The sequence below is a fragment of the Lissotriton vulgaris genome, chromosome 12 (assembly GCF_964263255.1).
Source record: "Lissotriton vulgaris chromosome 12, aLisVul1.2, whole genome shotgun sequence".
Lineage (NCBI taxonomy): Eukaryota > Metazoa > Chordata > Amphibia > Caudata > Salamandridae > Lissotriton > Lissotriton vulgaris.
This window is the reverse complement of record NC_141700.1, coordinates 445,989,816-446,013,129: the sequence shown is the minus strand read 5'-3', so window position 1 is coordinate 446,013,129 and position 23,314 is coordinate 445,989,816. Positions and strand designations below refer to the sequence as shown.

General features: G+C 31.8%; 7 non-coding genes across 7 annotated transcripts; all 7 read left to right on the top strand.

The window, feature by feature from the left end:
- On the top strand, positions 1–74 carry TRNAI-AAU (transfer RNA isoleucine (anticodon AAU)). The gene has a single exon. It is a non-coding gene; the product is annotated as a tRNA-Ile (tRNA).
- A 6,824-nt stretch (positions 75–6,898) lies between these two features.
- Positions 6,899–6,972, top strand: TRNAI-AAU (transfer RNA isoleucine (anticodon AAU)). The gene has a single exon. It is a non-coding gene; the product is annotated as a tRNA-Ile (tRNA).
- A 1,652-nt stretch (positions 6,973–8,624) lies between these two features.
- Positions 8,625–8,698, top strand: TRNAI-AAU (transfer RNA isoleucine (anticodon AAU)). Its single transcript has one exon. It is a non-coding gene; the product is annotated as a tRNA-Ile (tRNA).
- A 5,103-nt stretch (positions 8,699–13,801) lies between these two features.
- TRNAI-AAU (transfer RNA isoleucine (anticodon AAU)) lies at positions 13,802–13,875 on the top strand. Its single transcript has one exon. It is a non-coding gene; the product is annotated as a tRNA-Ile (tRNA).
- A 789-nt stretch (positions 13,876–14,664) lies between these two features.
- TRNAI-AAU (transfer RNA isoleucine (anticodon AAU)) lies at positions 14,665–14,738 on the top strand. Its single transcript has one exon. It is a non-coding gene; the product is annotated as a tRNA-Ile (tRNA).
- Positions 14,739–19,841: 5,103 nt separating this feature from the next.
- Positions 19,842–19,915, top strand: TRNAI-AAU (transfer RNA isoleucine (anticodon AAU)). The gene has a single exon. It is a non-coding gene; the product is annotated as a tRNA-Ile (tRNA).
- A 1,653-nt stretch (positions 19,916–21,568) lies between these two features.
- On the top strand, positions 21,569–21,642 carry TRNAI-AAU (transfer RNA isoleucine (anticodon AAU)). Its single transcript has one exon. It is a non-coding gene; the product is annotated as a tRNA-Ile (tRNA).
- Positions 21,643–23,314: the final 1,672 nt, after the last annotated feature.

Below are 23,314 nucleotides of genomic sequence, written 5' to 3'. Positions count from 1 at the left end.
GGCCTGTTAGCTCAGATGGTTAGAGCGTGGTGCTAATAACGCCAAGGTCACAGGTTCGATCCCTGTACAGGCCAAGTTTAATTGTTTGAAAAAAGATTAATTTTTCTTGTGTCTCATTTTTGACTGTTTATCACCTTGGATCAAACACTGCTTGAAGGATTGGATGAATACATTTGATATAGTTGTAGAATTAATTATTATTCTGAAAGCTCCTGGAATATCTATTAATGGTTCTAAGTTCTAACGCCAAGTAACTTAATCTCTTATTTATTGCAATTTATTGAGGTCATTTTTGTTTTGTCTTGTTGATGAAATATAAAGATAGTATGAATGTAAACAGCTGAATATAAGCTTTCCAACTATCCTGTGTTAACAATCGGTAGCACTTCATCATCTGCTATTTCTTCAATAGTATGCTATATATTTAGTGAGCCTATTAGTTTAGTCTTTAGAGCAAAAAGTTAAAAATGCCAAGGACATATTTTCAATCAGTCTCCAAGCCAATACTTGATGCTCCTTTAATGTTGAAAATAGATGTATTTTCTTCTGTATCATGTGTATCTCTATATTTCCTTTGAGGGGAAGCTGATAGAATGATTAAATGAATCAATTGCATATAGGTGATAAATTGTTATTTATTGCTAAAACACATGGAAAAAACATTAATGGTTCTAAGTTCTAACACTAAGTATGAACATCTCTTTTGTATTGTAATTTTTTTAAAGTCATATTAGTTTCTTCATGTTGATATTATATATTTATAACTTCATGGTAAACCTCTGAAATTAAGCTTTCCAAATCTCCCGGGTTAACTATCATTAGCACTTCTTCATATGCTGGACTTCCAGGACATTGTGCAGAACGGCCTGTTAGCTCAGATGGTTAGAGCGTGGTGCTAATAACGCCGAGGTCACAGGTTCGATCCCTGTACAGGCCAAGTTTAATTGTTTGAAAAAAGATTAATTTCTCTTGTGTCTCATTTTTGACTGTTTATCACCTTGGATCAAACACTGCTTGAAGGATTGGATAAATACATTTGATATAGTTGTAGAATTAATTATTATTCTGAAAGCTCCTGGAATATCTATTAATGGTTCTAAGTTCTAACGCCAAGTAACTTAATCTCTTATTTATTGCAATTTATTGAGGTCATTTTTGTTTTGTCTTGTTGATGAAATATAAAGATAGTATGAATGTAAACAGCTGAATATAAGCTTTCCAATTATCCCGGGTTAACAATCAGTAGCACTTCATCATCTGCTATTTCTTCAATAGTATGCTATATATTTAGTGAGCCTATTAGTTTAGTATTTAGAGCATGAAGGTAAAAATGCCAAGGACATACTTTCAATCAGTCTCCAAGCCAATACTTGATGCTCCTTTAATGTTGAAAATAGATGTATTTTCTTCTGTATCATGTGTATGTCTATATTTCCTTTGAGGGGAAGCTGATAGAACGATTAGTTGAATCAATTGCATATAGGTGATGAATTGTTATTTATTGCTAAAACACATGGAAAAAACATTAATGGTTCAAAGTTCTAACACTAAGTATGAAAATCTCTTTTGTATTGTAATTTTTTTAAAGTCATATTAGTTTCTTCATGTTGATATTATATATTTATAATTTCATGGTAAACCTCTGAAATTAAGCTTTCCAAATCTCCCGGGTTAACTATCATTAGCACTTCTTCACATGCTGGACTTCCAGGAATTTGTGCAAAATGGCTTGTTAGCTCAGATGGTTAGAGCGTGGTGCTAATAACGCCAAGGTCACAGGTTCGATCCCTGTACAGGCCAAGTATAATTGTTTGAAAAAAGAGTAATTTTTCTTGTGTCTCATTTTTGACTGTTTATCACCTTGGATCAAACACTGCTTGAAGGATTGGATGAATACATTTGATATAGTTGTAGAATTAATTATTATTCTGAAAGCTCCTGGAATATCTAATAATGGTTCTAAGTTCTAACTCCAAGTAACTAAATCTCTTATTTATTGCAATTCATTGAGGTCATTTTTGTTTTGTCTTGTTGATGAAATATAAAGATAGTATGAATGTAAACAGCTGAATATAAGCTTTCCAACTATCCCGGGTTAACAATCGATAGCACTTCATCATCTGCTATTTCTTCAATGGTATGCTATATATTTATTGAGCCTATTAGTTTAGTCTTTAGAGCATAAAGTTAAAAATGCCAAGGACATACTTTCAATCAATCTCCTAGCCAATACTTGATGCTCCTTTAATGTTGAAAATAGATGTATTTTCTTCTGTATCATGTGTATGTCTATATTTCCTTTGATGGGAAGCTGATAGAACGATTAGTTGAATCAATTGCATATAGGTGATGAATTGTTATTTATTGCTAAAACACATGGAAAAAACATTAATGGTTCTAAGTTCTAACACTAAGTATGAAAATCTCTTTTGTATTGTAATTTTTTTAAAGTCATATTAGTTTCTTCATGTTGATATTATATATTTATAATTTCATGGTAAACCTCTGAAATTAAGCTTTCCAAATCTCCCGGGTTAACTATCATTAGCACTTCTTCACATGCTGGACTTCCAGGAATTTGTGCAAAATGGCTTGTTAGCTCAGATGGTTAGAGCGTGGTGCTAATAACGCCAAGGTCACAGGTTCGATCCTTGTACAGGCCAAGTATAATTGTTTGAAAAAAGAGTAATTTTTCTTGTGTCTCATTTTTGACTGTTTATCACCTTGGATCAAACACTGCTTGAAGGATTGGATGAATACATTTGATATAGTTGTAGAATTAATTATTATTCTGAAAGCTCCTGGAATATCTAATAATGGTTCTAAGTTCTAACTCCAAGTAACTAAATCTCTTATTTATTGCAATTCATTGAGGTCATTTTTGTTTTGTCTTGTTGATGAAATATAAAGATAGTATGAATGTAAACAGCTGAATATAAGCTTTCCAACTATCCCGGGTTAACAATCGATAGCACTTCATCATCTGCTATTTCTTCAATGGTATGCTATATATTTATTGAGCCTATTAGTTTAGTCTTTAGAGCATGAAGTTAAAAATGCCAAGGACATACTTTCAATCAATCTCCTAGCCAATACTTGATGCTCCTTTAATGTTGAAAATAGATGTATTTTCTTCTGTATCATGTGTATGTCTATATTTCCTTTGATGGGAAGCTGATAGAACGATTAGTTGAATCAATTGCATATAGGTGATGAATTGTTATTTATTGCTAAAACACATGGAAAAAACATTAATGGTTCTAAGTTCTAACACTAAGTATGAAAATCTCTTTTGTATTGTAATTTTTTTAAAGTCATATTAGTTTCTTCATGTTGATATTATATATTTATAATTTCATGGTAAACCTCTGAAATTAAGCTTTCCAAATCTCCCGGGTTAACTATCATTAGCACTTCTTCACATGCTGGACTTCCAGGAATTTGTGCAAAATGGCTTGTTAGCTCAGATGGTTAGAGCGTGGTGCTAATAACGCCAAGGTCACAGGTTCGATCCTTGTACAGGCCAAGTATAATTGTTTGAAAAAAGAGTAATTTTTCTTGTGTCTCATTTTTGACTGTTTATCACCTTGGATCAAACACTGCTTGAAGGATTGGATGAATACATTTGATATAGTTGTAGAATTAATTATTATTCTGAAAGCTCCTGGAATATCTAATAATGGTTCTAAGTTCTAACTCCAAGTAACTAAATCTCTTATTTATTGCAATTCATTGAGGTCATTTTTGTTTTGTCTTGTTGATGAAATATAAAGATAGTATGAATGTAAACAGCTGAATATAAGCTTTCCAACTATCCCGGGTTAACAATCGATAGCACTTCATCATCTGCTATTTCTTCAATGGTATGCTATATATTTATTGAGCCTATTAGTTTAGTCTTTAGAGCATAAAGTTAAAAATGCCAAGGACATACTTTCAATCAATCTCCTAGCCAATACTTGATGCTCCTTTAATGTTGAAAATAGATGTATTTTCTTCTGTATCATGTGTATGTCTATATTTCCTTTGATGGGAAGCTGATAGAACGATTAGTTGAATCAATTGCATATAGGTGATGAATTGTTATTTATTGCTAAAACACATGGAAAAAACATTAATGGTTCTAAGTTCTAACACTAAGTATGAAAATCTCTTTTGTATTGTAATTTTTTTAAAGTCATATTAGTTTCTTCATGTTGATATTATATATTTATAATTTCATGGTAAACCTCTGAAATTAAGCTTTCCAAATCTCCCGGGTTAACTATCATTAGCACTTCTTCACATGCTGGACTTCCAGGAATTTGTGCAAAATGGCTTGTTAGCTCAGATGGTTAGAGCGTGGTGCTAATAACTCCAAGGTCACAGGTTTGATCCCTGTACAGGCCAAGTATAATTGTTTGAAAAAAGAGTAATTTTTCTTGTGTCTCATTTTTGACTGTTTATCACCTTGGATCAAACACTGCTTGAAGGATTGGATGAATACATTTGATATAGTTGTAGAATTAATTATTATTCTGAAAGCTCCTGGAATATCTATTAATGGTTCTAAGTTCTAACTCCAAGTAACTAAATCTCTTATTTATTGCAATTCATTGAGGTCATTTTTGTTTTGTCTTGTTGATGAAATATAAAGATAGTATGAATGTAAACAGCTGAATATAAGCTTTCCAACTATCCTGGGTTAACAATCAGTAGCACTTCATCATCTGCTATTTCTTCAATAGTATGCTATATATTTAGTGAGCCTATTAGTTTAGTCTTTAGAGCATAAAGTTAAAAATGCCAAGGACATACTTTCAATCAATCTCCTAGCCAATACTTGATGCTCCTTTAATGTTGAAAATAGATGTATTTTCTTCTGTATCATGTGTATCTCTATATTTTCTTTGAGGGGAAGCTGATAGAATGATTAAATGAATCAATTGCATATAGGTGATGAATTGTTATTTATTGCTAAAACACATGGAAAAAACATTAATGGTTCTAAGTTCTAACACTAAGTATGAAAATCTCTTTTGTATTGTAATTTTTTTAAAGTCATATTAGTTTATTCATGTTGATATTATATATTTATAACTTCATGGTAAACCTCTGAAATTAGGCTTTCCAAATCTCCCGGGTTAACTATCATTAGCACTTCTTCATATGCTGGACTTCCAGCAATTCATGCAAAACGGCCTGTTAGCTCGGATGGTTAGAGCATGGTGCTAATAACGCCAAGGTCACAGGTTCGATCCCTGTACAGGCCAAGTTTAATTGTTTGTAAAAAGATACATTTTTCTTGTGTCTCATTTTTGACTGTTTATCACCTTGGATCAAACGGAGCTTGAAGGATTGGATGAATATATTTCATATAGTTGTAGAATTAATTATTATTCTGAAAGCTCCTGGAATATCTATTAATGGTTCTAAGTTCTAACGCCAAGTAACTAAATCTCTTATTTATTGCAATTCATTGAGGTCATTTTTGTTTTGTCTTGTTGATGAAATATAAAGATAGTATGAATGTAAACAGCTGAATATAAGCTTTCCAACTATCCCGGGTTAACAATCAGTAGCACTTCATCATCTGCTATTTCTTCAATAGTATGCTATATATTTAGTGAGCCTATTAGTTTAGTCTTTAGAGCATAAAGTTAAAAATGCCAAGGACATACTTTCAATCAGTCTCCAAGCCAATACTTGATGCTCCTTTAATGTTGAAAATAGATGTATTTTCTTCTGTATCATGTGTATGTCTATATTTCCTTTGAGGGGAAGCTGATAGAATGATTAGATGAATCAATTGCATATAGGTGATGAATTGTTATTTATTGCTAAAACACATGGAAAAAACATTAATGGTTCTAAGTTCTAACACTAAGTATGAAAATCTCTTTTGTATTGTAATTTTTTTAGAGTCATATTAGTTTCTTCATGTTGATATTATATAAGTATAACTTCATGGTAAACCTCTGAAATTAAGCTTTCCAAATCTCCCGGGTTAACTATCATTAGCACTTCTTCATATGCTGGACTTCCAGGAATTTGTGCAAAACGGCCTGTTAGCTCAGATGGTTAGAGCGTGGTGCTAATAACGCCAAGGTCACAGGTTCAATCCCTGTACAGGCCGAGTTTAATTGTTTGTAAAAAGATTAATTTTTCTTGTGTCTAATTTTTGACTGTTTATCACCTTGGATCAAACGCTGCTTGAAGGATTGGATGAATACATTTGATATAGTTGTAGAATTAATTATTATTCTGAAAGCTCCTGGAATATCTATTAATGGTTCTAAGTTCTAAATCCAAGTAACTAAATCTCTTATTTATTGCAATTCATTGAGGTCATTTTTGTTTTGTCTTGTTGATGAAATATACAGATAGTATGAATGTAAACAGCTGAATATAAGCTTTCCAACTATCCCGGGTTAACAATCAGTAGCACTTCATCATCTGCTATTTCTTCAATAGTATGCTATATATTTAGCGAGCCTATTAGTTTAGTCTTTAGAGCAAAAAGTTAAAAATGCCAAGGACATATTTTCATCAGTCTCCAAGCCAATACTTGATGCTCCTTTAATGTTGAAAATAGATGTATTTTCTTCTGTATCATGTGTATCTCTATATTTCCTTTGAGGGGAAGCTGATAGAATGATTAAATGAATCAATTGCATATAGGTGATGAATTGTTATTTATTGCTAAAACACATGGAAAAAACATTAATGGTTCTAAGTTTTAACACTAAGTATGAACATCTCTTTTGTATTGTAACTTAGTCATATTAGTTTCTTCATGTTGATATTATATATTTATAACTTCATGGTAAACCTACTGAAATTAAGCTTTCCAAATCTCCCGGGTTAACTATCATTAGCACTTCTTCATATGCTGGACTTCCAGGAAATTGTGCAAAAAGGCCTGTTAGCTCAGATGGTTAGAGCGTGGTGCTAATAACGCCAAGGTCACAGGTTCGATCCCTGTACAGGCCAAGTTTAATTGTTTGAAAAAAGATTAATTTTTCTTGTGTCTCATTTTTGACTGTTTATCACCTTGGATCAAACACTGCTTGAAGGATTGGATAAATATATTTGATATAGTTGTAGAATTAATTATTATTCTGAAAGCTCCTGGAATATCTATTAATGGTTCTAAGTTCTAACGCCAAGTAACTTAATCTCTTATTTATTGCAATTTATTGAGGTCATTTTTGTTTTGTCTTGTTGATGAAATATAAAGATAGTATGAATGTAAACAGCTGAATATAAGCTTTCCAATTATCCCGGGTTAACAATCAGTAGCACTTCATCATCTGCTATTTCTTCAATAGTATGCTATATATTTAGTGAGCCTATTAGTTTAGTCTTTAGAGCATAACGGTAAAAATGCCAAGGACATACTTTCAATCAGTCTCCAAGCCAATACTTGATGCTCCTTTAATGTTGAAAATAGATGTATTTTCTTCTGTATCATGTGTATCTCTATATTTCCTTTGAGGGGAAGCTGATAGAATGATTAAATGAATCAATTGCATATAGGTGATGAATTGTTATTTATTGCTAAAACACATGGAAAAAACATTAATGGTTCTAAGTTCTAACACTAAGTATGAAAATCTCTTTTGTATTGTAATTTTTTTAAAGTCATATTAGTTTCTTCATGTTGATAATATATATTTATAAGTTCATGGTAAACCTCTGAAATTAAGCTTTCCAAATCTCCCGGGTTAACTATCATTAGCACTTTTTCATATGCTGGACTTCCAGGAGTTTATGCAAAATGGCCTGTTAGCTCAGATGGTTAGAGCGTGGTGCTAATAACGCCAAGGTCACAGGTTTGATCCCTGTACAGGCCAAGTTTAATTGTTTGAAAAAAGATTATTTTTTCTTGTGTCTCATTTTTGACTGTTTATCACCTTGGATCAAACGCTGCTTGGAGGATTGGATGAATACATTTGATATAGTTGTAGAATTAATTATTATTCTGAAAGCTCCTGAAATATCTATTCATGGTTCTAAGTTCTAACGCCAAGTAACTAAATCTCTTATTTATTGCAATTTATTGAGGTCATTTTTGTTTTGTCTTATTGATGAAATATAAAGATAGTATGAATGTAAACAGCTGAATATAAGCTTTCCAACTATCCCGGGTTAACAATCGGTAGCACTTCATCATCTGCTATTTCTTCAATAGTATGCTATATATTTAGTGAGCCTATTAGTTTAGTCTTTAGAGCATAAAGTTAAAAATGCCAAGGACATACTTTCAATCAATCTCCTAGCCAATACTTGATGCTCCTTTAATGTTGAAAATAGATGTATTTTCTTCTGTATCATGTGTATCTCTATATTTTCTTTGAGGGGAAGCTGATAGAATGATTAAATGAATCAATTGCATATAGGTGATGAATTGTTATTTATTGCTAAAACACATGGAAAAAACATTAATGGTTCTAAGTTCTAACACTAAGTATGAAAATCTCTTTTGTATTGTAATTTTTTTAAAGTCATATTAGTTTCTTCATGTTGATAATATATATTTATAAGTTCATGGTAAACCTCTGAAATTAAGCTTTCCAAATCTCCCGGGTTAACTATCATTAGCACTTTTTCATATGCTGGACTTCCAGGAGTTTATGCAAAATGGCCTGTTAGCTCAGATGGTTAGAGCGTGGTGCTAATAACGCCAAGGTCACAGGTTCGATCCCTGTACAGGCCAAGTTTAATTGTTTGAAAAAAGATTATTTTTTCTTGTGTCTCATTTTTGACTGTTTATCACCTTGGATCAAACGCTGCTTGGAGGATTGGATGAATACATTTGATATAGTTGTAGAATTAATTATTATTCTGAAAGCTCCTGAAATATCTATTCATGGTTCTAAGTTCTAACGCCAAGTAACTAAATCTCTTATTTATTGCAATTTATTGAGGTCATTTTTGTTTTGTCTTATTGATGAAATATAAAGATAGTATGAATGTAAACAGCTGAATATAAGCTTTCCAACTATCCCGGGTTAACAATCGGTAGCACTTCATCATCTGCTATTTCTTCAATAGTATGCTATATATTTAGTGAGCCTATTAGTTTAGTCTTTAGAGCATAAAGTTAAAAATGCCAAGGACATACTTTCAATCAATCTCCTAGCCAATACTTGATGCTCCTTTAATGTTGAAAATAGATGTATTTTCTTCTGTATCATGTGTATCTCTATATTTTCTTTGAGGGGAAGCTGATAGAATGATTAAATGAATCAATTGCATATAGGTGATGAATTGTTATTTATTGCTAAAACACATGGAAAAAACATTAATGGTTCTAAGTTTTAACACTAAGTATGAACATCTCTTTTGTATTGTAATTTTTTTAAAGTCATATTAGTTTATTCATGTTGATATTATATATTTATAACTTCATGGTAAACCTCTGAAATTAAGCTTTCCAAATCTCCCGGGTTAACTATCATTAGCACTTCTTCATATGCTGGACTTCCAGCAATTCATGCAAAACGGCCTGTTAGCTCGTATGGTTAGAGCATGGTGCTAATAACGCCAAGGTCACAGGTTCGATCCCTGTACAGGCCAAGTTTAATTGTTTGTAAAAAGATACATTTTTCTTGTGTCTCATTTTTGACTGTTTATCACCTTGGATCAAACGGAGCTTGAAGGATTGGATGAATATATTTCATATAGTTGTAGAATTAATTATTATTCTGAAAGCTCCTGGAATATCTATTAATGGTTCTAAGTTCTAACGCCAAGTAACTAAATCTCTTATTTATTGCAATTCATTGAGGTCATTTTTGTTTTGTCTTGTTGATGAAATATAAAGATAGTATGAATGTAAACAGCTGAATATAAGCTTTCCAACTATCCCGGGTTAACAATCAGTAGCACTTCATCATCTGCTATTTCTTCAATAGTATGCTATATATTTAGTGAGCCTATTAGTTTAGTCTTTAGAGCATAAAGTTAAAAATGCCAAGGACATACTTTCAATCAGTCTCCAAGCCAATACTTGATGCTCCTTTAATGTTGAAAATAGATGTATTTTCGTCTGTATCATGTGTATGTCTATATTTCCTTTGAGGGGAAGCTGATAGAATGATTAGATGAATCAATTGCATATAGGTGATGAATTGTTATTTATTGCTAAAACACATGGAAAAAACATTAATGGTTCTAAGTTCTAACACTAAGTATGAAAATCTCTTTTGTATTGTAATTTTTTTAGAGTCATATTAGTTTCTTCATGTTGATATTATATAAGTATAACTTCATGGTAAACCTCTGAAATTAAGCTTTCCAAATCTCCCGGGTTAACTATCATTAGCACTTCTTCATATGCTGGACTTCCAGGAATTTGTGCAAAACGGCCTGTTAGCTCAGATGGTTAGAGCGTGGTGCTAATATCGCCAAGGTCACAGGTTCAATCCCTGTACAGGCCGAGTTTAATTGTTTGTAAAAAGATTAATTTTTCTTGTGTCTAATTTTTGACTGTTTATCACCTTGGATCAAACGCTGCTTGAAGGATTGGATGAATACATTTGATATAGTTGTAGAATTAATTATTATTCTGAAAGCTCCTGGAATAGCTATTAATGGTTCTAAGTTCTAACTCCAAGTAACTAAATCTCCTATTTATTGCAATTCATTGAGGTCATTTTTGTTTTGTCTTGTTGATGAAATATAAAGATAGTATGAATGTAAACAGCTGAATATAAGCTTTCCAACTATCCCGGGTTAACAATCAGTAGCACTTCATCATCTGCTATTTCTTCAATAGTATGCTATATATTTAGTGAGCCTATTAGTTTAGTCTTTAGAGCAAAATTTTAAAAATGCCAAGGACATAATTTCAATCAGTCTCCAAGCCAATACTTGATGCTCCTTTAATGTTGAAAATAGATGTATTTTCTTCTGTATCATGTGTATCTCTATATTTCCTTTGAGGGGGAGCTGATAGAATGATTAAATGAATCAATTGCATATAGGTGATGAATTGTTATTTATTGCTAAAACACATGGAAAAAACATTAATGGTTCTAAGTTCTAACACTAAGTATGAAAATCTCTTTTGTATTGTAATTTTTTTAAAGTCATATTAGTTTCTTCATGTTGATATTATATATTTATAACTTCATGGTAAACCTCTGAAATTAAGCTTTCCAAATCTCCCGGGTTAACTATCATTAGCACTTCTTCATATGCTGGACTTCCAGGAGTTTATGCAAAATGGCCTGTTAGCTCAGATGGTTAGAGCGTGGTGCTAATAACGCCAAGGTCACAGGTTCGATCCATATACAGGCCAAGTTTAATTGTTTGAAAAAAGATTAATTTTTTCTTGCGTCTCATTCTTGACTGTTTATTACCTTGAATCAAACGCTGCTTGAAGGATTGGATAAATACATTTGATATAGTTGTAGAATTAATTATTATTCTGAAAGCTCCTGGAATATCTATTAATGGTTCTAAGTTCTAACGCCAAGTAACTTAATCTCTTATTTATTGCAATTTATTGAGGTCATTTTTGTTTTGTCTTGTTGATGAAATATAAAGATAGTATGAATGTAAACAGCTGAATATAAGCTTTCCAATTATCCCGGGTTAACAATCAGTAGCACTTCATCATCTGCTATTTCTTCAATAGTATGCTATATATTTAGTGAGCCTATTAGTTTAGTCTTTAGAGCATGAAGGTAAAAATGCCAAGGACATACTTTCAATCAGTCTCCAAGCCAATACTTGATGCTCCTTTAATGTTGAAAATAGATGTATTTTCTTCTGTATCATGTGTATGTCTATATTTCCTTTGAGGGGAAGCTGATAGAACGATTAGTTGAATCAATTGCATATGGGTGATGAATTGTTATTTATTGCTAAAACACATGGAAAAAACATTAATGGTTCTAAGTTCTAACACTAAGTATGAAAATCTCTTTTGTATTGTAATTTTTTTAAAGTCATATTAGTTTCTTCATGTTGATATTATATATTTATAATTTCATGGTAAACCTCTGAAATTAAGCTTTCCAAATCTCCCGGGTTAACTATCATTAGCAGTTCTTCACATGCTGGACTTCCAAGAATTTGTGCAAAATGGCTTGTTAGCTCAGATGGTTAGAGCGTGGTGCTAATAACGCCAAGGTCACAGGTTCGATCCCTGTACAGGCCAAGTATAATTGTTTGAAAAAAGAGTAATTTTTCTTGTGTCTCATTTTTGACTGTTTATCACCTTATATCAAAATCTGCTTGAAGGATTGGATGAATACATTTGATATAGTTGTAGAATTAATTATTATTCTGAAAGCTCCTGGAATACCTATTAATGGTTCTAAGTTCTAACTCCAAGTAACTAAATCTCTTATTTATTGCAATTCATTGAGTTCATTTTTGTTTTGTCTTGTTGATGAAATATAAAGATAGTATGAATGTAAACAGCTGAATATAAGCTTTCCAACTATCCCGGGTTAACAATGAGTAGCACTTCATCATCTTCTATTTCTTCAATAGTATGCTATATATTTAGTGAGCCTATTAGTTTAGTCTTTAGAGCAAAAAGTTAAAAATGCCAAGGACATATTTCCCTCAGTCTCCAAGCCAATACTTGATGTTCCTTTAATGTTGAAAATAGATGTATTTTCTTCTGTATCATGTGTATCTCTATATTTCCTTTGAGGGGAAGCTGATAGAATGATTAAATGAATCAATTGCATATAGGTGATGAATTGTTATTTATTGCTAAAACACATGGAAAAAACATTAATGGTTCTAAGTTTTAACACTAAGTATGCACATCTCGTTTGTATTGTAATTTTTTTAAAGTCATATTAGTTTCTTCATGTTGATATTATATATTTATAACTTCATGGTAAACCTCTGAAATTAAGCTTTCCAAATCTCCCGGGTTAACTATCATTAGCACTTCTTCATATGCTGGACTTCCAGGAAATTGTGCAAAACGGCCTGTTAGCTCAGATGGTTAGAGCGTGGTGCTAATAACGCCAAGGTCACAGGTTCGATCCCTGTACATGCCAAGTTTAATTGTTTGAAAAAAGATTAATTTTTCTTGTGTCTCATTTTTGACTGTTTATCACCTTGGATCAAACACTGCTTGAAGGATTGGATAAATACATTTGATATAGTTGTAGAATTAATTATTATTCTGAAAGCTCCTGGAATATCTATTAATGGTTCTAAGTTCTAACGCCAAGTAACTTAATCTCTTATTTATTGCAATTTATTGAGGTCATTTATGTTTTGTCTTGTTGATGAAATATAAAGATAGTATGAATGTAAACAGCTGAATATAAGCTTTCCAACTATCCCGGGTTAACAATCGGTAGCACTTCATCATCTGCTATTTCTTCAATAGTATGCTATATATTTAGTGAGCCTATTAGTTTAGTCTTTAGAGCAAAAAGTTAAAAATGCCAAGGACATATTTTCAATCAGTCTCCAAGCCAATACTTGATGCTCCTTTAATGTTGAAAATAGATGTATTTTCTTCTGTATCATGTGTATCTCTATATTTCCTTTGAGGGGAAGCTGATAGAATGATTAAATGAATCAATTGCATAAAGGTGATGAATTGTTATTTATTGCTAAAACACATGGAAAAAACATTAATGGTTCTAAGTTCTAACACTAAGTATGAACATCTCTTTTGTATTGTATTTTTTTTAAGTCATATTAGTTTCTTCATGTTGATATTATATATTTATAACTTCATGGTAAACCTCTGAAATTAAGCTTTCCAAATCTCCCGGGGTAACTATCATTAGCACTTCTTCATATGCTGGACTTCCAGGAAATTGTGCAAAACGGCCTGTTAGCTCAGATGGTTAGAGCGTGGTGCTAATAACGCCAAGGTCACAGGTTCGATCCCTGTACAGGCCAAGTTTAATTGTTTGAAAAAAGGTTAATTTTTCTTGTGTCTCATTTTTGACTGTTTATCACCTTGGATCAAACACTGCTTGAAGGATTGGATAAATACATTTGATATAGTTGTAGAATTAATTATTATTCTGAAAGCTCCTGGAATATCTATTAATGGTTCTAAGATCTAACGCCAAGTAACTTAAACTCTTATTTATTGCAATTTATTGAGGTCATTTTTGTTTTGTCTTGTTGATGAAATATAAAGATAGTATGAATGTAAACAGCTGAATATAAGCTTTCCAACTATCCCGGGTTAACAATCGATAGCACTTCATCATCTGCTATTTCTTCAATGGTATGCTATATATTTATTGAGCCTATTAGTTTAGCCTTTAGAGCATAAAGTTAAAAATGCCAAGGACATACTTTCAATCAATCTCCTAGCCAATACTTGATGCTCCTTTAATGTTGAAAATAGATGTATTTTCTTCTGTATCATGTGTATCTCTATATTTCCTTTGAGGGGAAGCTGATAGAATGATTAAATGAATCAATTGCATATAGGTGATGAATTATTATTTATTGCTAAAACACATGGAAAAAACATTAATGATTCTAAGTTCTAACACTAAGTATGAACATCTCTTTTGTATTGTAATTTTTTTAAAGTCATATTAGTTTCTTCATGTTGATATTATATATTTATAACTTCATGGTAAACCTCTGAAATTAAGCTTTCCAAATCTCCCGGGTTAACTATCATTAGCACTTCTTCATATGCTGGACTTCCAGGAAATTGTGCAAAAAGGCCTGTTAGCTCAGATGGTTAGAGCGTGGTGCTAATAACGCCAAGGTCACAGGTTCGATCCCTGTACAGGCCAAGTTTAATTGTTTGAAAAAAGATTAATTTTTCTTGTGTCTCATTTTTGACTGTTTATCACCTTGGATCAAACACTGCTTGAAGGATTGGATGAATACATTTGATATAGTTGTAGAATTAATTATTATTCTGAAAGCTCCTGGAATATCTATTAATGGTTCTAAGTTCTAACGCCAAGTAACTTAATCTCTTATTTATTGCAATTTATTGAGGTCATTTTTGTTTTGTCTTGTTGATGAAATATAAAGATAGTATGAATGTAAACAGCTGAATATAAGCTTTCCAACTATCCTGTGTTAACAATCGGTAGCACTTCATCATCTGCTATTTCTTCAATAGTATGCTATATATTTAGTGAGCCTATTAGTTTAGTCTTTAGAGCAAAAAGTTAAAAATGCCAAGGACATATTTTCAATCAGTCTCCAAGCCAATACTTGATGCTCCTTTAATGTTGAAAATAGATGTATTTTCTTCTGTATCATGTGTATCTCTATATTTCCTTTGAGGGGAAGCTGATAGAATGATTAAATGAATCAATTGCATATAGGTGATAAATTGTTATTTATTGCTAAAACACATGGAAAAAACATTAATGGTTCTAAGTTCTAACACTAAGTATGAACATCTCTTTTGTATTGTAATTTTTTTAAAGTCATATTAGTTTCTTCATGTTGATATTATATATTTATAACTTCATGGTAAACCTCTGAAATTAAGCTTTCCAAATCTCCCGGGTTAACTATCATTAGCACTTCTTCATATGCTGGACTTCCAGGACATTGTGCAGAACGGCCTGTTAGCTCAGATGGTTAGAGCGTGGTGCTAATAACGCCGAGGTCACAGGTTCGATCCCTGTACAGGCCAAGTTTAATTGTTTGAAAAAAGATTAATTTCTCTTGTGTCTCATTTTTGACTGTTTATCACCTTGGATCAAACACTGCTTGAAGGATTGGATAAATACATTTGATATAGTTGTAGAATTAATTATTATTCTGAAAGCTCCTGGAATATCTATTAATGGTTCTAAGTTCTAACGCCAAGTAACTTAATCTCTTATTTATTGCAATTTATTGAGGTCATTTTTGTTTTGTCTTGTTGATGAAATATAAAGATAGTATGAATGTAAACAGCTGAATATAAGCTTTCCAATTATCCCGGGTTAACAATCAGTAGCACTTCATCATCTGCTATTTCTTCAATAGTATGCTATATATTTAGTGAGCCTATTAGTTTAGTATTTAGAGCATGAAGGTAAAAATGCCAAGGACATACTTTCAATCAGTCTCCAAGCCAATACTTGATGCTCCTTTAATGTTGAAAATAGATGTATTTTCTTCTGTATCATGTGTATGTCTATATTTCCTTTGAGGGGAAGCTGATAGAACGATTAGTTGAATCAATTGCATATAGGTGATGAATTGTTATTTATTGCTAAAACACATGGAAAAAACATTAATGGTTCAAAGTTCTAACACTAAGTATGAAAATCTCTTTTGTATTGTAATTTTTTTAAAGTCATATTAGTTTCTTCATGTTGATATTATATATTTATAATTTCATGGTAAACCTCTGAAATTAAGCTTTCCAAATCTCCCGGGTTAACTATCATTAGCACTTCTTCACATGCTGGACTTCCAGGAATTTGTGCAAAATGGCTTGTTAGCTCAGATGGTTAGAGCGTGGTGCTAATAACGCCAAGGTCACAGGTTCGATCCCTGTACAGGCCAAGTATAATTGTTTGAAAAAAGAGTAATTTTTCTTGTGTCTCATTTTTGACTGTTTATCACCTTGGATCAAACACTGCTTGAAGGATTGGATGAATACATTTGATATAGTTGTAGAATTAATTATTATTCTGAAAGCTCCTGGAATATCTAATAATGGTTCTAAGTTCTAACTCCAAGTAACTAAATCTCTTATTTATTGCAATTCATTGAGGTCATTTTTGTTTTGTCTTGTTGATGAAATATAAAGATAGTATGAATGTAAACAGCTGAATATAAGCTTTCCAACTATCCCGGGTTAACAATCGATAGCACTTCATCATCTGCTATTTCTTCAATGGTATGCTATATATTTATTGAGCCTATTAGTTTAGTCTTTAGAGCATAAAGTTAAAAATGCCAAGGACATACTTTCAATCAATCTCCTAGCCAATACTTGATGCTCCTTTAATGTTGAAAATAGATGTATTTTCTTCTGTATCATGTGTATGTCTATATTTCCTTTGATGGGAAGCTGATAGAACGATTAGTTGAATCAATTGCATATAGGTGATGAATTGTTATTTATTGCTAAAACACATGGAAAAAACATTAATGGTTCTAAGTTCTAACACTAAGTATGAAAATCTCTTTTGTATTGTAATTTTTTTAAAGTCATATTAGTTTCTTCATGTTGATATTATATATTTATAATTTCATGGTAAACCTCTGAAACTAAGCTTTCCAAATCTCCCGGGTTAACTATCATTAGCACTTCTTCACATGCTGGACTTCCAGGAATTTGTGCAAAATGGCTTGTTAGCTCAGATGGTTAGAGCGTGGTGCTAATAACGCCAAGGTCACAGGTTCGATCCTTGTACAGGCCAAGTATAATTGTTTGAAAAAAGAGTAATTTTTCTTGTGTCTCATTTTTGACTGTTTATCACCTTGGATCAAACACTGCTTGAAGGATTGGATGAATACATTTGATATAGTTGTAGAATTAATTATTATTCTGAAAGCTCCTGGAATATCTAATAATGGTTCTAAGTTCTAACTCCAAGTAACTAAATCTCTTATTTATTGCAATTCATTGAGGTCATTTTTGTTTTGTCTTGTTGATGAAATATAAAGATAGTATGAATGTAAACAGCTGAATATAAGCTTTCCAACTATCCCGGGTTAACAATCGATAGCACTTCATCATCTGCTATTTCTTCAATGGTATGCTATATATTTATTGAGCCTATTAGTTTAGTCTTTAGAGCATGAAGTTAAAAATGCCAAGGACATACTTTCAATCAATCTCCTAGCCAATACTTGATGCTCCTTTAATGTTGAAAATAGATGTATTTTCTTCTGTATCATGTGTATGTCTATATTTCCTTTGATGGGAAGCTGATAGAACGATTAGTTGAATCAATTGCATATAGGTGATGAATTGTTATTTATTGCTAAAACACATGGAAAAAACATTAATGGTTCTAAGTTCTAACACTAAGTATGAAAATCTCTTTTGTATTGTAATTTTTTTAAAGTCATATTAGTTTCTTCATGTTGATATTATATATTTATAATTTCATGGTAAACCTCTGAAATTAAGCTTTCCAAATCTCCCGGGTTAACTATCATTAGCACTTCTTCACATGCTGGACTTCCAGGAATTTGTGCAAAATGGCTTGTTAGCTCAGATGGTTAGAGCGTGGTGCTAATAACGCCAAGGTCACAGGTTCGATCCTTGTACAGGCCAAGTATAATTGTTTGAAAAAAGAGTAATTTTTCTTGTGTCTCATTTTTGACTGTTTATCACCTTGGATCAAACACTGCTTGAAGGATTGGATGAATACATTTGATATAGTTGTAGAATTAATTATTATTCTGAAAGCTCCTGGAATATCTAATAATGGTTCTAAGTTCTAACTCCAAGTAACTAAATCTCTTATTTATTGCAATTCATTGAGGTCATTTTTGTTTTGTCTTGTTGATGAAATATAAAGATAGTATGAATGTAAACAGCTGAATATAAGCTTTCCAACTATCCCGGGTTAACAATCGATAGCACTTCATCATCTGCTATTTCTTCAATGGTATGCTATATATTTATTGAGCCTATTAGTTTAGTCTTTAGAGCATAAAGTTAAAAATGCCAAGGACATACTTTCAATCAATCTCCTAGCCAATACTTGATGCTCCTTTAATGTTGAAAATAGATGTATTTTCTTCTGTATCATGTGTATGTCTATATTTCCTTTGATGGGAAGCTGATAGAACGATTAGTTGAATCAATTGCATATAGGTGATGAATTGTTATTTATTGCTAAAACACATGGAAAAAACATTAATGGTTCTAAGTTCTAACACTAAGTATGAAAATCTCTTTTGTATTGTAATTTTTTTAAAGTCATATTAGTTTCTTCATGTTGATATTATATATTTATAATTTCATGGTAAACCTCTGAAATTAAGCTTTCCAAATCTCCCGGGTTAACTATCATTAGCACTTCTTCACATGCTGGACTTCCAGGAATTTGTGCAAAATGGCTTGTTAGCTCAGATGGTTAGAGCGTGGTGCTAATAACTCCAAGGTCACAGGTTTGATCCCTGTACAGGCCAAGTATAATTGTTTGAAAAAAGAGTAATTTTTCTTGTGTCTCATTTTTGACTGTTTATCACCTTGGATCAAACACTGCTTGAAGGATTGGATGAATACATTTGATATAGTTGTAGAATTAATTATTATTCTGAAAGCTCCTGGAATATCTATTAATGGTTCTAAGTTCTAACTCCAAGTAACTAAATCTCTTATTTATTGCAATTCATTGAGGTCATTTTTGTTTTGTCTTGTTGATGAAATATAAAGATAGTATGAATGTAAACAGCTGAATATAAGCTTTCCAACTATCCTGGGTTAACAATCAGTAGCACTTCATCATCTGCTATTTCTTCAATAGTATGCTATATATTTATTGAGCCTATTAGTTTAGTCTTTAGAGCAAAAAGTTAAAAATGCCAAGGACATATTTTCATCAGTCTCCAAGCCAATACTTGATGCTCCTTTAATGTTGAAAATAGATGTATTTTCTTCTGTATCATGTGTATCTCTATATTTCCTTTGAGGGGAAGCTGATAGAATGATTAAATAAATCAATTGCATATAGGGGATGAATTGTTATTTATTGCTAAAACACATGGAAAAACATTAATGGTTCTAAGTTTTAACACTAAGTATGAACATCTCTTTTGTATTGTAACTTTTTTTAAAGTCATATTAGTTTCTTCATGTTGATATTATATATTTATAACTTCATGGTAAACCTCTGAAATTAAGCTTTCCAAATCTCCCGGGTAAACTATCATTAGCACTTCTTCATATGCTGGACTTCCAGGAAATTGTGCAAAATGGCCTGTTAGCTCAGATGGTTAGAGCATGGTGCTAATAACGCCAAGGTCACAGGTTCGATCCCTGTACAGGCCAAGTTTAATTGTTTGAAAAAAGATTAATTTTTCTTGTGTCTCATTTTTGACTGTTTATCACCGTGGATCAAACACTGCTTGAAGGATTGGATGAATACATTTGATATAGTTGTAGAATTAATTATTATTCTGAAAGCTCCTGGAATATCTATTAATGGTTCTAAGTTCTAACTCCAAGTAACTAAATCTCTTATTTATTGCAATTCATTGAGGTCATTTTTGTTTTGTCTTGTTGATGAAATATAAAGATAGTATGAATGTAAACAGCTGAATATAAGCTTTCCAACTATCCAGGGTTAACAATCAGTAGCACTTCATCATCTGCTATTTCTTCAATAGTATGCTATATATTTAGTGAGCCTATTAGTTTAGTCTTTAGAGCAAAAAGTAAAAAATGCCAAGGACATACTTTCAATCAGTCTCCAAGCCAATACTTGATTCTCCTTTAATGTTGAAAATAGATGTATTTTCTTCTGTATCATGTGTATCTCTGTATTTCCTTTGAGGGGGAGCTGATAGAATGATTAAATGAATCAATTGCATATAGGTGATGAATTGTTATTTATTGCTAAAACACATGGAAAAAACATTAATGATTCTAAGTTCTAACACTAAGTATGAAAATCTCTTTTGTATTGTAATTTTTTTAAAGTCATATTAGTTTCTTCATGTTGATATTATATATTTATAACTTCATGGTAAACCTCTGAAATTAAGCTTTCCAAATCTCCTGGGTTAACTATCATTAGCACTTCTTCATATGCTGGACTTCCAAGGGTTTATGCAAAATGGCCTGTTAGCTCAGATGGTTAGAGCGTGGTGCTAATAACGACAAGGTCACAGGTTCGATCCCTATACAGGCCAAGTTTAATTGTTTGAAAAAAGATTAATTTTTTTCTTGCGTCTCATTCTTGACTGTTTATTACCTTGGATCAAACGCTGCTTGAAGGATTGGATAAATACATTTGATATAGTTGTAGAATTAATTATTATTCTGAAAGCTCCTGGAATATCTATTAATGGTTCTAAGTTCTAACTCCAAGTAACTAAATCTCTTATTTATTGCAATTCATTGAGGTCATTTTTGTTTTGTCTTGTTGATGAAATATAAAGATAGTATGAATGTAAACAGCTGAATATAAGCTTTCCAACTATCCTGGGTTAACAATCAGTAGCACTTCATCATCTGCTATTTCTTCAATAGTATGCTATATATTTAGTGAGCCTATTAGTTTAGTCTTTAGAGCAAAAAGTTAAAAATGCCAAGGACATATTTTCATCAGTCTCCAAGCCAATACTTGATGCTCCTTTAATGTTGAAAATAGATGTATTTTCTTCTGTATCATGTGTATCTCTATATTTCCTTTGAGGGGAAGCTGATAGAATGATTAAATAAATCAATTGCATATAGGGGATGAATTGTTATTTATTGCTAAAACACATGGAAAAACATTAATGGTTCTAAGTTTTAACACTAAGTATGAACATCTCTTTTGTATTGTAACTTTTTTTAAAGTCATATTAGTTTCTTCATGTTGATATTATATATTTATAACTTCATGGTAAACCTCTGAAATTAAGCTTTCCAAATCTCCCGGGTAAACTATCATTAGCACTTCTTCATATGCTGGACTTCCAGGAAATTGTGCAAAACGGCCTGTTAGCTCAGATGGTTAGAGCATGGTGCTAATAACGCCAAGGTCACAGGTTCGATCCCTGTACAGGCCAAGTTTAATTGTTTGAAAAAAGATTAATTTTTCTTGTGTCTCATTTTTGACTGTTTATCACCGTGGATCAAACACTGCTTGAAGGATTGGATGAATACATTTGATATAGTTGTAGAATTAATTATTATTCTGAAAGCTCCTGGAATATCTATTAATGGTTCTAAGTTCTAACTCCAAGTAACTAAATCTCTTATTTATTGCAATTCATTGAGGTCATTTTTGTTTTGTCTTGTTGATGAAATATAAAGATAGTATGAATGTAAACAGCTGAATATAAGCTTTCCAACTATCCCGGGTTAACAATCAGTAGCACTTCATCATCTGCTATTTCTTCAATAGTATGCTATATATTTAGTGAGCCTATTAGTTTAGTCTTTAGAGCAAAAAGTTAAAAATGCCAAGGACATACTTTCAATCAGTCTCCAAGCCAATACTTGATTCTCCTTTAATGTTGAAAATAGATGTATTTTCTTCTGTATCATGTGTATCTCTGTATTTCCTTTGAGGGGGAGCTGATAGAATGATTAAATGAATCAATTGCATATAGGTGATGAATTGTTATTTATTGCTAAAACACATGGAAAAAACATTAATGGTTCTAAGTTCTAACACTAAGTATGAAAATCTCTTTTGTATTGTAATTTTTTTAAAGTCATATTAGTTTCTTCATGTTGATATTATATATTTATAACTTCATGGTAAACCTCTGAAATTAAGCTTTCCAAATCTCCTGGGTTAACTATCATTAGCACTTCTTCATATGCTGGACTTCCAAGGGTTTATGCAAAATGGCCTGTTAGCTCAGATGGTTAGAGCGTGGTGCTAATAACGACAAGGTCACAGGTTCGATCCCTATACAGGCCAAGTTTAATTGTTTGAAAAAAGATTAATTTTTTTCTTGCGTCTCATTCTTGATTGTTTATTACCTTGGATCAAACGCTGCTTGAAGGATTGGATAAATACATTTGATATAGTTGTAGAATTAATTATTATTCTGAAAGCTCCTGGAATATCTATTAATGGTTCTAAGTTCTAACGCCAAGTAACTTAATCTCTTATTTATTGCAATTTATTGAGGTCATTTTTGTTTTGTCTTGTTGAAGAAATATAAAGATAGTATGAATGTAAACAGCTGAATATAAGCTTTCCAATTATCCCGGGTTAACAATCAGTAGCACTTCATCATCTGCTATTTCTTCAATAGTATGCTATATATTTAGTGAGCCTATTAGTTTAGTCTTTAGAGCATGAAGGTAAAAATGCCAAGGACATACTTTCAATCAGTCTCCAAGCCAATACTTGATGCTCCTTTAATGTTGAAAATAGATGTATTTTCTTCTGTGTCATGTGTATGTCTATATTTCCTTTGAGGGGAAGCTGATAGAACGATTAGTTGAATCAATTGCATATAGGTGATGAATTGTTATTTATTGCTAAAACACATGGAAAAAACATTAATGGTTCTAAGTTCTAACACTAAGTATGAAAATCTCTTTTGCATTGTAATTTTTTTAAAGTCATATTAGTTTCTTCATGTTGATATTATATATTTATAATTTCATGGTAAACCTCTGAAATAAAGCTTTCCAAATCTCCCGGGTTAACTATCATTAGCACTTCTTCACATGCTGGACTTCCAGGAATTTGTGCAAAATGGCTTGTTAGCTCAGATG